The 16,843-nt window shown below is 45.7% G+C and overlaps 1 protein-coding gene across 13 annotated transcripts in view; it reads left to right on the top strand.

Moving 5' to 3' along the window:
- Positions 1 to 16,843, top strand: part of MBNL3 (muscleblind like splicing regulator 3) — a 113,769-nt gene that overhangs the window by 59,022 nt on the left and 37,904 nt on the right. The window contains exon 1 of one of the 13 annotated variants that reach the window (XM_083486532.1): positions 13,388 to 13,546. The exons of the other annotated variants lie outside the window; for them this stretch is intronic. The gene's annotated coding sequence lies outside the window, so the exon portion shown is untranslated. Of the gene's footprint in view, positions 1 to 13,387; positions 13,547 to 16,843 lie in introns of those variants that run through there. 13 annotated transcript variants of the gene reach the window in all.

Consider the following 16,843-nt stretch of genomic DNA (forward strand, 5'->3'; position numbering starts at 1 on the left):
TTGCCATCGCCTTTCTCCCAAGGAGCAGGCGTCTTTTAATTTCGTGGCTGCTGTCACCATCTGCAGTGATCATGGAACCCACGAAAGTAAAATCTCTCACTGTCTCCACTTCTTCCCCTTCTATTTGCCAAGAGGTTTTATGATACAGTGGTATATAAATATTTTTAAAAGAAATAATAAGCACCCATATTTAACCCTCAAAAGGGACGTTCATCATCCCACCAGTCTCAAGAGCAACTGCATAGGCTTCTGGGCCATTTCTAGACCCTATTAAAGGTGCGGCGGAGGGTGGCTTGTTTTAATTTATTTTAATGAGTTTTCAAATTATTATGGAACTGCTAAGACAAGTCAGCAATAACAAAAATTCAGCAATACATCCAATTAAAGGCAAGGCATACAAAACCTGAACATATTAAATACTAACACTAAAATCATGGCAACCATATTTCTGTAGACTGCACAGGAGAGATGCCTGTAAATCTGAAACTAAGCTATACGAAATAAAATCCCAGCATGCAGAATATAAATGATCAGGCTCTTCCTGCACCTTAGAGACCCTAATTTATGTTTTATTTTTTCTATAGTAACTAAAGACCAGAGACTTTCCAGCGGTTCTCAACCAGTGAGTCCCCGGATGTTGTTGGACTACAACTCCCATCATCCCTGAGCTCTGGCCTTGCTAGCTAGGGGTGATGGGAGTTGTAGTTCAACAACATCTGGGGACCCACAGGTTGAGAAAGGCTGCTTTATACCATAAGGATGATGATGTTGTTAGATTTATATACCACTCTTCATCAAAAGATCTCAGGGCGGTTCACAAGATAAAAACATGATATAAAAGCACAAATAAATAAAACATAAAAAAGAATACCCCCCCAACCAAACACAGAAACACATTTAAATGGCAGTAGACTATGAATCAGCCAAAGGCCTGGGTGAAGGGGAAGGTTTTCTCCTGGTGCCTATAGATATATAAGGGAGGTGTCGGACAAATATCCCTAGGGAGAGTATTCCACCAACGGGGAGCCACTGCAGAAAAGGCCCGTTCTGTTACATTAACCACCTCCCTGGCCCAGCCAGCTGTCCCCTCCCTGCTGATTTTTATCAGCCAAGAGGGGCAAGGGTCCAGAGCGCATGCAAGTGGTCACCCTGACCAATCCAGGCACCTTGTCCACATCCTCAAGCCTTGCCAACTGAAACTCATCCAACACAGCAGAACTAGACAGTGCTCTGGACTCCCCATGAGAGTTACCTGATAGTACAGATTTCTTAACGATTTCTACTGAGGTTCTATAGAGAGCTTGGCAGGTTTTTGGCGAAATGTCCTCATGGCATCCGTCCACATATTTAGTAGTGATAATTGGGGAGAAACCTGAATACGTGTTGTAATATCCCTTGATAGCTCTTTGCAAATTTCATTCCAGAATAACACCCCATGTGGGCATTCATGCTTGAAATGGAAAAAGCCCCTCTCTTCCCACAACAGTTTGATGATGCACTGGAAGTAATGCGAGATAATTTGAGTAGGTGTACAATGCTGCTGGTGTAGAATTTTTAAGTAGAATTTTAAGAACTGATTTTTAAAGAACATTTTCTCACGTGCAAAGACGCTGAATGTACGACTTAGAATCCAACGTGTTTTCCACCCTCCATCCGCTGTGCAAATATTGCAATGCCCAAAAGGTCATCCTGTTCAGCTAACATGAGGCCTCTACCTCCACAACCTAGATTTAGGACAGTTTGTTCGAAACTGGCTACGGATCTAGTAGCATGCGTTTGCAAACTTCAATCTGCCAATAAATGATTGAACTGATTAACCTGTAACTAATTAAACCCAGCACTTCAAGGCAAGTGCTGCTTTTAATCTTTAATTTCCCAACTACTAAAATCAGCCTGAGGCCTTTCTTGGGTTCACTTTGAAGGCAGCAGGTGGCCTCTCCTTCCCTGGAGATTTTTAAGCAGAGGTTGGATGGCCACCTGTCATGGATGATCTAGCTGAGGTTCCTGCCTTGCAGGGGGTTGGAATCGATGATCCCTAGGGGTCTCTTCCAACTCTATGATAGGCAGACATAATTGACTTTCTTAGAGTGATACCTTTTGCCTCCAGATCCTTTGAGCAGTGGTTTTAAATTCTGTGGGTCACCTTTATTTCCAGCCTATGTTCTTTGCATATCTGCTGCAGGCTGTTAGCACTGGGGGTGGGAGAGACTGTTCTTGCGAACTAAGAAGGGGAAATTACCATAGCACTGAGCTTGCAGCTGCATGAATATTTCAGGCGTTCTCCACAGTTACACATGGCCTCGCATGGTCTGCACGTAGCATGCATGTTGTGGTCTTCTCTCTCTAAGCTTGCTTCAGTAGCCTTGCCTAGGACTGGGTTGGGTCTTGGGTGGAAGGGGAAACTGAAGCCCAGTCTGTTTGCTGTGATTGCTGTTGCACTGTCTGAGCACCTGAGAAACCACCAAGGCTGGAGGAGACTGTTAACTTCTTTGGCAGTCTCTGCCACTCTCACCTTGTTCAAACTGAGTGGTCTTCCACGCAGAGGGAAGGGGGCAGAACTGGGACCTGTCAGCCAGTGCATGCCAGGGCCCTGCAGGATCAGGCCTGCAAACAACCGGATAGAAGATGCGTGTGTAATCCAGGTCAGGCCAGAGTCAAGGATGAAAGCTGCAGAGATAGGTGGATGCAGGTACAGGGTTATCATAGAATTGGAGAGGTGGAAGGGACTCCAAGGGCCATCTATTCCAACCCCCTGCAAGGGCAGAATCTCAGCTGAAGCTAAGTTGTTGTTCCTGAGTCAAGGTCAGGCATGTTGCCCAGTTCCAAAACATGCCAGAGCAAGGCAAGGAGCAATCCTCCATTTGGCAAGTTGCCTACTCTGAGGAGCCAAACCTGAAGCAACACTTTATATCAGATTGCAGAGAGGAACCCTATGACCCTCCATCGGTGTTAGAAATTAATCAGGCGCATTTTGCTACTGGCATGGGTCCAAAGTGCGACTGCATGGAGATTTCTGGGCGCCAGGTTGGCGACCACAATCTAAGAACCTCTGCCTTAGTCGATAGTTAATACCATGCCCACTGTGTTTGCTTCTCCTTCTTGCATGCTGGGACAAGTGAACAAGCGACAGTCAATAAATGTAGTCAAGATCATAGAATTGTAGCATTGGGAGGGACCCCAACCGTCATTTAGTCCAACCCCCTGGCAAATAGGCATTCTGTTGTAGCGACCTAACCTAGGTTTAAGGTGCCATTTGGCACCTAGCTTATCTATCTTGAGTTTCTAACACTGCCCTCCATATGTTTCTGGACTTCTTGTTTGAGGGACTACTGAAACTGTTGAACTTGGGCAAAGCAAGCTGTCCTTATTGACTTCTCAGATGTACTGCAATGTGTAATCTGATGTGCTTGCCACACCAGCCCGAGATCAGGATCAGAGGCACCAACTTGGCACTGCTCAGAAAGTAGGCAGTGATGTGCTGAGATTAATGTGCAAGCCAATCGTCACGTGAGCAATGGGCGTTGGGGGCTGTAAAAGTGTTCATGTGAGCTTTGGGTTTCAGGGCAATCTTCTGTTCCTGGTTGTGACAGATGCCTGGCTATGGCAGAAGGACAGGCTTGGCTTCTAAACTGCATGCACAGAATGTTTCATTTACGGCTCTCCAGCAGAAGATTTCAGACTACTTTGGTTTGAGGCACTTGATGTGGGGCACAGAAGTTGTTGAATGGCATTGGAAGATGTGAAATAGGACGGCTGGCAGGGTATAGTAAGCTGTCGTGCAGATATAGATATAGATATGGATGCACATCTGGTCAGACTATTCCAGGGTGGATTTGATTTAAATCAAATTGATTTAAAACACAAGTCAGTAAGACTTGATTTAAATCTCTTTTCTTTTCTTTTTCTTTTTTCTTTTACAGAAAGACTCATTCTTGCTGGTATAATCTTAATATTTACAACCAGATGAAGGTTTCATTTTTGGAATAATAAATTTTCAGAGTAGTTTTTACAGTTATATCAAAAATTTCTGATTTGGTTATACTATTAGAAATACATAGACAGATAATTATGAAATTATTGTGATGTTTAATAAGTTAACTGTTTATATTTTTCTGCTGTACTTTATTGGAAGGAGAAAAACAATCATTTCCTTAATAACAATTTAAACAATTTATTTAACTAAAGCAATAACATCATAGCATATGTATCCATGTTTGTTAACTGATGTGGTTAAAAAGAGAAAAAAAGAACTTAGACTGAGTTTTAGCACACATGAAAAATTTAAAACAAATCCTTATTATAATGTAACCTAAATAGAAAACTATCTTTAGAAAGATTTTTCCCCCAAAAGCATTTTATTTTAAAAATCGAATCTAATTTTTTAAAAAAATAATAATAATCTGATTTAAATTAAAAAAAAATCTGATTTTAAAAAATCTTGGATTTTTATCCACCCTGGACCATCTAGCCCATCTCCAGGTGTTGCTGATCAACAGCTCCCACCATCTATTCCCATTGGGCATGCTTTCCTGGCCTGATAGGAGAGGTAGTTCATCAACACCTGGAAAGCCAAAGGCTCCCCACTCCTGGTCTCCCTCTAGACGGCATACTTTGACTGGCTGCATCTGCCCAGTGTTCTCAGACAAGAGGTTTTGCTGCTCGCCTGCTACCGGAGTTGCCAGGATTGGACCCTGTGTGCAAAGCATGCGGATAGGTGCGCAGGAAGCTGCCTTCTACTGACTCAGACTATCAAAGCATCTAGTTTGGTAGTGTCTACTCTGACTGGCAGCAGCACTCTGGGGTTTCAGGCAGATAGTCTCTCTCAGCTCTACCTGGAGTTCCTCTCAGTGGGGGTTGAACCTGGGACCTTCTGCGTGCAAGCAGATGCTCTGTGACTGAGCGATGGCCCTTTCCTGCTCTACCTCTGGCCTGTGAACCCACAGCTGCAGAAGAGCGTTTGAATTTCCTCTAGGCTATGAGCCGTGCAAATGATCCCTGCACTGGAATGTTGCAGTGCAGAGTGGCCCTGTTCAGTTTTCCAGTTGGTCAGCAGTGCTGTCCTTCAGCATTGCTTCCTTCCCTCCCACCCAGGTTTCCATCTCTCTCTCCAAGCCCTTCCCTAATGTCCTTCGCTGCTACATAGCCGCTGAGCATGCTTCGTCCTCCCTGCACTGGCTCCAGGAGTGGTCCCCTTGGGGTTCTTTTATTAGATGTTTTCAATTCCACAAATTGCAAAGCTCTGGCAGGCTTGCTATCACATCCATCTTCTGCGCGCCAGTTGCCATGTTGACTGTAGAAGCGTTGGCGCTCACTCCTGAAAAGTGAAAGAGGGAATCACAAAGCCACCTTCTCTTTAGGCCAGATCCATGGTCACCTTCCCCAGCTGGTAGCTGTTCCCCGCAGAAACTTAGGTATATACCGTATTTTTCGTCCCATAGGACGCTCCGTCCCATAGGACACACCTAGTTTTTTTGGGGGGAAATAAAGGAAAATATTTTTTCCTTTATTTCCCCCCCAAAAGCAGGTCGGGGAAACCGAACCAGGTCGAGGAACAGCGGGATGGCGGCACTGCGCCTCCCTGCTGTCCCCCAAGCTTGTGGGGCTGGCCGATGTCTAGCCGGTGCGCGGGGCGCTCTGCTTCAGGGCACCCCGCCCACTGGGCGGCAGGCTGCTATCCGCAGCGTGGTGAGCCCTGCGGCGCACTCCCGCAGGGCTCCCCACGCTGCGGATGTCTGCCCGGCGCGGGGGCGCTCTGCTTCAGGGCGCCCTGCCCGCCGGGCGGCAGGCTGCTATCCGCAGCCTAGGGAGCCCTTCGGAACCTCCTGCAGGGCTGCCTAGGCTGTGGACGTGTTCCCGAAGCGCCGGGCGCTCTGCTTTCAGGGCGCCCGACGCTCCGGGAAGCAGCCTGCTATCCGCAGCCTAGGGAGCCCTGCGGGAACTCCCGCAGGGCTGCCTAGGCTGCGGATGTCTTCCTGAAGCCTGGAGAGCGAGAGGGGTCGGTGTGCACTGACCCCTCTCGCTCTCCAAGCTTCAGCGAAAGCCTGCATTCGCCCCATAGGACGCACCCAGATTTCCCCTTCATTTTTGGAGGGGGAAAACTGCGTCCTATAGGGCAAAAAATACGGTAAGCTAGGTGCCAAATGGCTCCTTAAACCAGGGTTACAGTCGCCAGAATGGAATTGCCATTTGAGGCCGGACGGCTCGAAAGTCTTGTTTTTCAATACAACTTTTGCGTTCCTGAAATTCATTCTGATTGTGCAGATAAAATATGAGAGATAGAAATCTACAGAACTGGGTATTTGTGTGTGAAAACAATCCACATCCAATTACCCCCAGGCATGCACCTCCAGATAGTGGAAACTTCAGGAGCCATCCTGGCACCTGGGCAACTTCACTTGGTCGCAAGTGGCCAATAGCCAGGTGTGAAATGCAACTGGTGAATTTTTAACGCGGGTTCCCCAAGACCTCAAGCGGAGGTCATTCCTCTCATCTCAGTCTTAATTCTGCCAAATAGTGAACCTGAGACCTTCTGCATGCAAAGCACCTGTTCTTCCCTGAGCTGCAGCCCCACCCCAAACAGTACCCATACCTGAGTTTTCCTTCTCTGCTGGTTGTACAGAGTCCAGTGAATACTTGTTCTCCCATTGCCCAGTCTCTGGGATGATGCTTCGTCCACCAATCTGACAGTGCTTAAAAGGGCTGGATCCCCACCCTGTTCGGAGATACACATCTCTAAAGCTTTTGAGTTCAGCAGATAAATTCAAATGCATCTTCATTTCTGTTGAGGAATATTTGAATTTGTCACCCTGAGCCCAGCCCCATGAGATTGCAAATGTAGCTTCTGGTGGTTTACTTCTGCCTCAGAACTGCCATATCTTGGCCCCGTTCCCTCTCAGTTAGCTTGTTGTTGTTTAAATAGCACCATCTGTGCGGTGGAAGATTCAGGGCAGATAAAAGAAAGTCCTTCTCACATCACATAGCTAAACTGTGGAACTCCCTCCCACAGGAGGCAGTGAGAGCCACCCACTTGGATGGCTTTCAAAGAGGATTCAGGAAATTCATGACCATCAGTGTCCAGTAGCCATGATGACTGTGCTTTGGGTAATGGACAGGCCTGGCAGGTCCCTACTTCAAAAGAGGCTTGCAATTTAAAATATATGCATAAGAAATGGGGGCATGGGGAAAATGTGTGATCATTTCAATTTTATGGACTTTGGTTTAGTCACAGTAAGCTAGCCCTTGCCCACCTGGTGCCCTCCAGATGTTTTGGACTACAACTTCCATCAGCACAAGCCAGCACAGCCATGCTAGACTGGACAGTGTGGGTCTACAGTGTGGGATGTGCAAGTGTGTGTGTGTGTCAAGGCCAGCCTGCTGTATAAAGGCAAAATTTGCACCCATTGCTCTGCCCATTTTTCCCTGCAGCCCCAAGAAGGCAATGTGGGATGGAAAATGCTCTCCACCCTTCAAGCTGAGCTTTGACTCCGGCTCTTTTTCATCTTAGAGACGCTGCAAGTCTCTCTTCCTTTCTCTCCTTTTCATTCCTCCCCCACCCCCACCTTAAAATCAGAGAGGTATAAAACATTCAACAGCTGCCTGCCTTGCTTCGCTGCCCACCATGAAATCCCCTCTGAAGCTGGCACGCGTCCTGGTGCAAGCTGATGGGCACTTTCTGCGAAGCCCCCACCCAGTTCACAAGGGGTTAATGGCAGGCTTTAAAAATAGTAAGCAAGCCTCCCTTTCTGAGCACCAGGCACCTAGAATCATAGAATCCTAGAGTTGGAAGAGACCACAAGGGCCATCGAGTCCAACCCCCTGCCAAGCAGGAAACACCATCAGAGCACTCCTGACATATGGTTGTCAAGCCTCTGCTTAAAGACCTCCAAAGTAGGAGACTCCACCACACTCCTTGGCAGCAAATTCCACTGTCAAACAGCTCTTACTGTCAGGAAGTTCTTCCTAATGTTTAGGTGGAATCTTCTTTCTTGTAGTTTGGATCCTCCCTGGCGATGCTTCTCCTTCACTGGCAATGCTTCTCCTTCACCATTCACTAGGCTGACCTCTTCCACACCACCAAAACAGAGGAAACGCATCACTGAAAAGAAGATTGGCTTTACATAATATTTGTATACGCTAATTTATGCTCATAGGCCGATTTAGAAATGATTGCTGTAGCTAGAAATGCAATCCCATCTCTCCACGGTGGGGAAGATGGTGACCACATGACTTCTGTGCCTTCTCAGTCAGCTGACCAGAGGCTCACTGCTGATGGAGCAGTTTTCGGTGCTATTGGCTGCTTTTCCACCTTAAGAGTTACCGTATTTTTCGCTCTATAGAACGCACTTTTTCCCCTTCAAAAATGAAGGGGAAATGTGTGTGCGTCCTATGGAGCGAAGACGCCATAGCCCGGTGACCCTCTCCCGGCTGGAGAGGTAACGCGGGGCTATGGCAGGAGCCTCCATAGGCGCGCGTCACCTCTCCAGCCGGGAGAGCGCGTGCGGGGCTAAAGCAGCCCCCTGCGACCCTCTCCCGGCTGGAGAGGTGACGCGCGCCTATGGCAGGAGCCTCCATAGGCGTGCGTCACCTCTCCAGCTGGGAGAGCGCGTGCGGGGCTAAAGCAGCCGCCCGCGACCCTCTCCCGGCTGGAGAGGTGACGCGCGCCTATGGCAGGAGCCTCCATAGGCGCGCGTCACCTCTCCAGCCGGGAGAGCGCTCTCGGGGCTAAAGAAGCCCCCCGCGACCCTCTCCCGGCTGGAGAGGTGACGCGCGCCTATGGCAGGAGCCTCCATTGGCGCGAGTCACCTCTCCAGCTGGGAGAGCGCGCGCGGGGCTAAAGCAGCCCCCTGCGACCCTCTCCCGGCTGGAGAGGTGATGCGCGCCTATGGCAGGAGCCTCCTCTCCCAGCGGGAGAGCGCGCACGGGGCGAAAGAAGCCCCCCGCGACCCTCTCCCAGGTGACGCGCGCCTATGGCAGGAGCCTCCATAGGCGCGCGTCACCTCTCCAGCCGGTAGAGCACGCGCGGGACTAAAGAAGCCATAGCCCCGCGACTCTCTCCCAGCTGGAGAAGTGATGCGTGACTATGGCAGCAGCCTCTCTGCTGCGCCTTTCCGCTGCTCCCTGACCTGCTCTTTGGGGCTGGTGGTGGGCTTCCCCCCGCTAGCCCCAAAGAGCAGGTCGAAAGGAACCTGAAGCCTGGAGAGCGAGAGGGGTCAGTGCACACCGACCCCTCTCGCTCTCTAGGCTTCCAAGGTAGCCGCCTCAACGCACCTTAAACGGCACCTTGTTTTAGAGCGGGAAAACAAGAGGGGGAAAATTCTCCCACTCTCTGCGCAGCGCCTCCTGCCGCTTCACTGAAGGGGCGCTGGGCAGAGAGCGGAAGAATTTTTTTCCCTTGTTCTCCCCCCTCTAAAACAAGGTGCGTCCTATTGTCCGGTGCGTCCTATGGTGCGAAAAATACGGTATTTATCTTGAGACCAGACTTAGAATAGACAGCACTTCAGACAGATCAGATGTGAGGAACAGTTGGCCCTTCAAGTGTTGGCTGAACTACAACTCCCAACATCCCTGATGTGTCGCCCGTGCTCGCTGAGGATTTGTACTTCAAGAACATCAGGGGACATCAGGTCCCCCACTTCTGAGAAAGAGGACTCCTTCAAATAGAGGACTCTCCTCTGTAGCATAGGCCTCATGACCAGACATGTGTGCTAATTTATCTGGGTGAAATAGCCAATGCAGTTGTTTTGGATAGATGGCGTTGGGCGTTCATTGAAGGTGACTTAAATTGATTTATTCAGCAAGCTATTAGGTTGAAGGCTGCAGCCTTCTTTGCACAGTATTTATCTTTTGTAGTGAAGGCCAGCAGGCTTAGGCAATTAGCCATCGGTCCGGACCACCCTTTTGTGGCCTCTCATATATTGCTGGACTCTCCATTCCCTTCAGCCCCAGAGATCATGGCCAGGGATGATGAGCACTTGGAGTCTAACATAATCTAAAAGGCCATAATTTTCCCACCTTTGCTCCACACTGACGTCAAACCCATTCTCTTGAGGGCTGATCCTGTGGGAACGTTTATATAATTTAGCAGAGTTTAAATGATCCCCTGTTTGAGTTTATGCAGCGACAAGCGGGTTGCTAACTCGTTTGAGTCCTTTCAATAATTATACCTTCCTGGTTGATAATCCCTTTCTGTCCCTCTTAAAGAAACCACTTTACTATCAGATTTATTCAGGTTTACAGAGTTGTTCCTGAAGGCAGGCTTAGGTTACATAACAGATAAACTATATACTAGATAGCAGTGAGTCATGAGAGGACTGCATCCGAGTAGTTACCAGTTACCACTCCTTGCAGCAGCCGACCAGCTGCCTGCACACAGAGGCCGTCAGTCCTCTCAGAATGTTGGACTTGACTGACAGCTTTATATCCCACAGATCCAAGGATGGAGGTAGTCATCCATGTGCAAGGCAAAGGTATTTACCCATTTGGAGGGAATCCCAAGGTTCTCAGAAGTACAGAAGGCAATTAAGTTGTGGGGCAGCGGGGCGGGGGGGGGGGGACTCTATAGAAGAGCCCAATGAGAAATAAACATGATTATTGGCCTCAGAAGGCTGGCTGGGTGGGATTGTCACAGAACAGGGTTTCCCAAACTGCTGGGTTCATTGACTCCTTGACAAACTTACAGAGTCAACATTGACTCCCCCACCCCAAATTCTTAGAAATGTAAATGAGCTAGTCAAGAATTATTGACATATAATCAACATTTTTAAATCATCCATCACCAGAAATCATGCAACGCAACAATAATTAGCAAACAAACAAAGAATGCTGTTGTATTGCAGAACTAGCGTGTTAAATTCAGAGGTACTTCATTGGCCAGGGAGGTGAACTTTGTGCATGCTCATGGGCTTTATTTCTAAGGCTCATATGTACCTGCAGTAGTGCACAGACCATAGGTTTAAGAATGCTGATCCAGATACATCGAAACTTGGGATAGTAATTGCAAGAACCCATAGCCTGGCTGGTTTCAAGCCTGTGGCAAGTGGCTGTGGGGGCTCTTGAGATGTGCCAGTAAATGTAAGAAATTCTTAAAACAGGGCTTGGAAAATTCCATCTTGGGAAACAATGGAAATGAAATTTGATGATTTGCCAAATTAGTCAATAGTGTCTGCTAGGGAAAATGTCAAAACTATTTCTGAAATTCACCAGCAGCCTCCTAAAAAATTAGGAATGGCTGGTGAATGTCAACATTCACTGAGTTTGTGACATTGGACACAACAAACAATTCTATGTCTGTTTCACTTTCAAAATATATAAAAAATTGTCCAGTAGCACCTTAGAGACCAACTAGGTAAGTTTGTTCTTGGTATAAGCTTTTGTGTGCATCCACACTTCTTCAGATACCTGTTTCACTTTCAGTTATCTTATTTTTTTCTTGACTTGTCTGGAGTCCTGATGAATGCATAGATTTGTACATGACTGACTACATAAATCATCTGAATTTGGTAGCATTTTGTTTTCTTTTATGTCTGCCCTAGCAGATTGTCATTTGTCACCAAATGGTATTTCTACTCCCCCCACCACTTTGATTTGGTGGGAAAATTCCCCAAACAAAACACTTTTTTGCATAGTTTTTTAGGTATTTTTTTGTTTGAGAAGTGAAATGCTGTAGCAGATGAGCCATCTTACAGTGTCAGATATTATTAGAAACATGATCAGTACTAATAAGTCACTCAGCGAAAGAGGCAGATGAATGCTTCTTGAAAGGCATCTCAGCTGAGGAATAGCATGAATTTGAGGAAGGTGGGGGGTGGGCCTCCAAAAACAGGGACATTGCCGAGGAGGAGATATCTGGAAGGTCCCATGGGCAGGGGCAGGGGGCGGGGCAGGACAGAACTGGAATGGAAAGGAACATCTGGTATGCCACGAGAAATAAATTAGAAATGCAATTGAAGGCTCCTGTGAGCCCAGCCACATAGAAGGGGGTTCCCATTGCATCTCTGAATGATTTCCTGCTCTGGTTCATCTCCTTCCATTCAGCCTTCTCTGTAGCCGTGTCACATCAGTCACTCCAGACATAGAAATCTGGTAGAACTACCTGCCTTCAAAGGAGGCTGTTAGTTACATCCCTGTGTGGGTCTCCATTCTGTTCCCAGAAACACAAGAATGCGGCACCACCATAGACAACGTAGTTCTTAACACTTATGTTTGGAGGGTGTGTGGATGAATTCTAAAATCAAAACTCAGCTGAATTTATTTCCAAGTCGCCATTGTGAGGCATCCCAGGGTATCCTTTGAGACAGATGAGTACTTTCTGTTGATAGGCTATGATTGCAATGTATGCATTTTCACTGTGGGGTTGTTATAGGTGGGTTTGGGGTGACTTTTAAGAGACAAGCAGAAATGTTTCTGGTTAGTTCACACACATAAACACCCCACCCCCACCCCACGTTTTTGTCCTGTTTTGTTCACAATTCTGTTTTGGATTTTAATCCATTATGTTAAACTACTCAGACAGTTACCAGCGTTTTGATGCTTTTAGGTTTAATATACGTTACACCCTGCTTTTATTTTGGGTGGGTGGGAACAAAATAAACTAGTTTTTAAAAATGTATAAAACTAATTACTGCTGGCAATTTGCCACCCTGGAATAAGCTGAATGTCCAGACAAACTTTTCTGATCATAGTTGTAAGTTACTCCCGGAGTGGCATTTTTTTATAATAATAAAAACTACTGGAATATGCTTTGTGTAAAAACTAGTCTGAACCAATTCAGTGATTTCAGTGCAGGGAACAAAACTGTCCTGCGTCTCTGAGCCCCACAGGGAACGAAGAGGCTGCAGAAGCTCCGGCAAGTGCAGTCAAGGTTTAACTGAAAATCTGCTTGCATCTCTAACTTGTGACATTCGTGCTTTTTCCTATTTCTTCCAGCAGAAACAAAACCTGTCTTGCCCTGAGGGTACCCCTCAAGAAAACTGCGCCTCCTTGTTTCTACCTGCTCCACTGGCTTCTGGGCACCCGTCCCGCTTTAGAAACTGAAATCCTAATTGCACCCTCCTGCTTATTAACTCCAAACGGCTTCCTCTCTTTTTGTTGCCCCTCTCAACTTTTCCCTCCACCCCGCCTGCAGCTTTGGCCTCCCTTGACCTCACCTTGGGAGCTCCTGTCACAAGAGATTGGCGAGCGTCTGTCTGCATTGTCCTCCCCGCCTGGGTTGGAAGATGCTGGAGTGATTTGTGCCTGCCCTCCCACTGCCAGGTCACAGCTTTGCACATTATCCCAGGAGCCAGCTTGGCTTGCAGCGCGGCAGGGACAGCCACACAGAGATTAGGCCTGTCAAGGACCGCAGGGCAGCGGTGTAAAAGGCTGGGGTGAATTGCATGTGTCCCGACACACGCATGGATTTACCAAGACTCCCAGGGTTCAGGAAAAACGCTTCTCCTCTCTTGATGGGAATCACTCTTTAATCTCCAACCGCCCCAGCTTTTCATGCAAATCCTCAAATTGTGCAGAATGTGTTAGCTTTAGAAGCAGGGGCAGCTAGCTGTTAGGGGTGAGTAAAAATCAATGATTTTTTAAAAATAAAATGAAATAAATCGGATTTTTAAAATTTAAATCAGATTTTTTGATTTAAATTGGATTTTTTAAATGAAATGCTTTTGGAGGAAAAATATTTCTAAAGATTTTCTCTTTAAGTTACATTCTAGTCCAAAGGCTATTCATCAGGAAATAAGGATTTGTTTAAAGTTTTTCATGTGTGCTAAAACTCTTAAGTTATTTTTCAAAAAAATGTTTAAGCACATCAGTTAACAAACATGGATACATATGCTATAATGTTATTGTTTCAGTTAAATAAATTGTTTCAGTTGCTATGAAGGACATGGTATTTTTCTCCTTCCAATAGAATACAGCAAAAAAATTATCCAAATATAGTTGACTTATTAAACCTCACAATAATTTCATAATTATCTGTCTATATGTTTGTTTTTTTAAAAAAATGATATTTATTAGAAGTTTAAAAATTACAGAAAAAAGAAGAAAAGAAAACAACAAAAAATTTTAACAAGACATACATTACAATACATAAAAAAGAAAAAAAACTTTAAAAACCAATACAACAATACAGCAAAAAAGAACAATAACATTAAAACACACATCCAATATTCCATATCTTTATCTTTCGTTTATTTGATTCATCGACCTCCTCACACCTCCCTTTTTGTATTCTAGTTTAATTAATTATTTCAGCAGATTCTTTCCATCTTTCTCAATTTTTGTTAAATAATTTATCTTAACGGTCTAACCTATTAATTAACTCAGCAAATCCTTTCCATCTTTCACTATATTCTGTCATTCAATTTACCTTAGTTTATTTTAACCTTATCTTACCATAAAATACCTTAAAACTTATAGCTTAATACCTATTTATACATAACTCCTTATATCATTTCTACTAAAGCCAAATAGTTTCATTCCAACATTTTTCCTAATGCTCATTAATTTTACACTAATTCTCAAAACAATTTTTTTAAAAAACTTTCTTCCAATCCTCATCCAACGTCTCTTCTTCCTGGTCTCGGGTTAAGTCAGTCCTTACTGTCCATTCCATCTAGTCCATCAACCTGGTGATCTTATGTCCGAGGCTCTTAAGTCTTTTCCATGTCCCTTCTGCAGATCTTCTTCTTGTTTATACCTGCACTTTACCTTGTCTTTTGTTGATCTTTTTCTTAATTTCTTTCCTTTCTCATTGAGGAGTAGGTCTCGGGGAGACTCCAACCCAACCATATCTCCGTCTCCCCTCAACTGATCAGCCCATTCTCCACAGTCAGCACTGTAGTCTAGAAAGTATTTAAAAGCATGTTTCAAAGTCCCTCCAAAGTTAAGAGCCCCCACAACTCCAGACCCCCCCTGGCCCAAAACCAAATCCCAAAAACCAAAACGTCCCTGCCTAGGGGGATCCATCCAGCTTCCCATCTCCCAACCAAACGATGCTCCCTCTCTCCATATCTGACTTTCTCCAGGTTCAGTCTTCAAAAACAGTAGCTTATGCTCCTGCAGGGCCTCGGGTTTCTCCATTTGTGTTACTTGAGGTTCAACAGCAACCTCCTCCATTATCTTCTGCCCTTGCACTTGCCCTGTCAAAGCAGATTCCTGGGTTGGTTCCTGGATGGTTTCTATATGAGTATTCACTGTTTGTCCAAAGTTTTTGACTGCAACATCATCAAATCCATCATCTCATGCAGCTGCTCCAACAAAGCACTTGTCTTGCAAAAAGCAAGCACCAAAACTTCTTCTGAACACATTTTTATCTAAGGTCAGAGTCTGGTCTCACAATCCTTTATCTCCACAGCTGTGAAATCCCCAGATCGACTCCAGCAACAGTTTAACAAGCTCCCTCTAGAGGAGACAATTTCTATTTGTATCCATCTTTTGAAAGCAGGTCCAACAAAAGAAAGTTACTTTCATTTTTCAAATATTTTGTTTCTTTTAAATGCAAAAGGCAACATTGGAATCAATATGTTTCTCTTTTTTAACTATCTGTCAAAAGACTTTCCATTCACAGTCAATGAACTTCCCCAAAAATTTTTATCTCTGACACCCCGTTCCCAGGTTTGAGATGGTGGAAATTTATCTTTCTTTACTCTCTCTCCTGCAGGCTTGAACAAGCTAATATTTCCCCCCTCTTCTCCTGCTTCCAAGAGGGGTTTTGATGGTTATAACTGAAGGAAACTTAGTCCTTTATATACGACTTTCCTGATTTAGCTTACAAAGTTTTGCTTCAGTCTGTTTACAAAAGTGGAAGGCGGACTTCCTGTTTAGAACCTTCCCGCTTCGATGCCAAATTAAAATGTTTTCGTAGTCCAATTTTCCGTTCTACTCACGGGTACTTGTTTAGAGTCCAATTGTCCACAGGAAAAAAGTCAGCGGTCTCCGGCAACGGCTGTGCGGCTTCACTCCGTGAAAGTAGCGGTCGGTTCAAAGCACCGCGCCGCTCACCCCACGTCGCTTCGGATCCCCGAAAAGGGGTTTCCCTGCAAGTAAGGGAGGCACTCTTGGTGTCAGCCGAATCCCACGTTCCCAGGCTTCCTCCGCCTGGGATTTTTGAGGGGTCTCCACCTTCGCCGCGGCGGCAAGACCCGATTTTCACGGAGTGGGTTCCTCTCGGTCAGAGGAACTCCGCCATTGCCGATGGCACTAACCCGGAAGTCCTAAATTATCTGTCTATATGTTTTTAATAGTATAATCAATCAGTAATTTTTTATATAATTGTAAAAATTTATTTTTCCAAAAAGGAAACCTTCCTCCAGTTGTCAATATTAAGAGGATGCCAGCAAGGTTGAACCTTTCTGTAAAAGAAGGATTTAAATCAGGCATAGGCAAACTCTGCCCTCCAGCTGTTTTGGGACTACAGCTCCCATTATCCCTGACTACTGGTCCTGTTAGCTAGGGATGATGCGAGCTGTAGTCACAAAACATCTGGAGGCCTGAGTTTTCCTATGCCTGATTTAAATCAAGTCTTACTAACTAGTGATTTAAATCGTGATTTAAATCGATTTGATTTTAATCAAATCCACCCTGGGGGCCAGAGAGCCATATTTGCTCATGGCCCGTCCTTCAGGGGCATATGCACACAAAGGCACATGATTCCTCCCTCATTTGATCTTTTCAGATCAATTGAGGGTGGGGAGGTTATTATTTCCTCTCTGCTCACTCATTAAAGCATGTTTTCCCAAACTTCTGTCTCCAGCTGTTTTTGCATCACCCATGACCACTGACCTCGCCAGCTAGGAATGATGGGAGGTGTAATCCAAAAACAGCTGGAGACCCAAGTTTGGGAAACACTGCATTA

Source organism: Podarcis liolepis (assembly GCF_965112155.1).
Source record: "Podarcis liolepis genome assembly, chromosome: Z".
Classification (NCBI taxonomy): domain Eukaryota; kingdom Metazoa; phylum Chordata; class Lepidosauria; order Squamata; family Lacertidae; genus Podarcis; species Podarcis liolepis.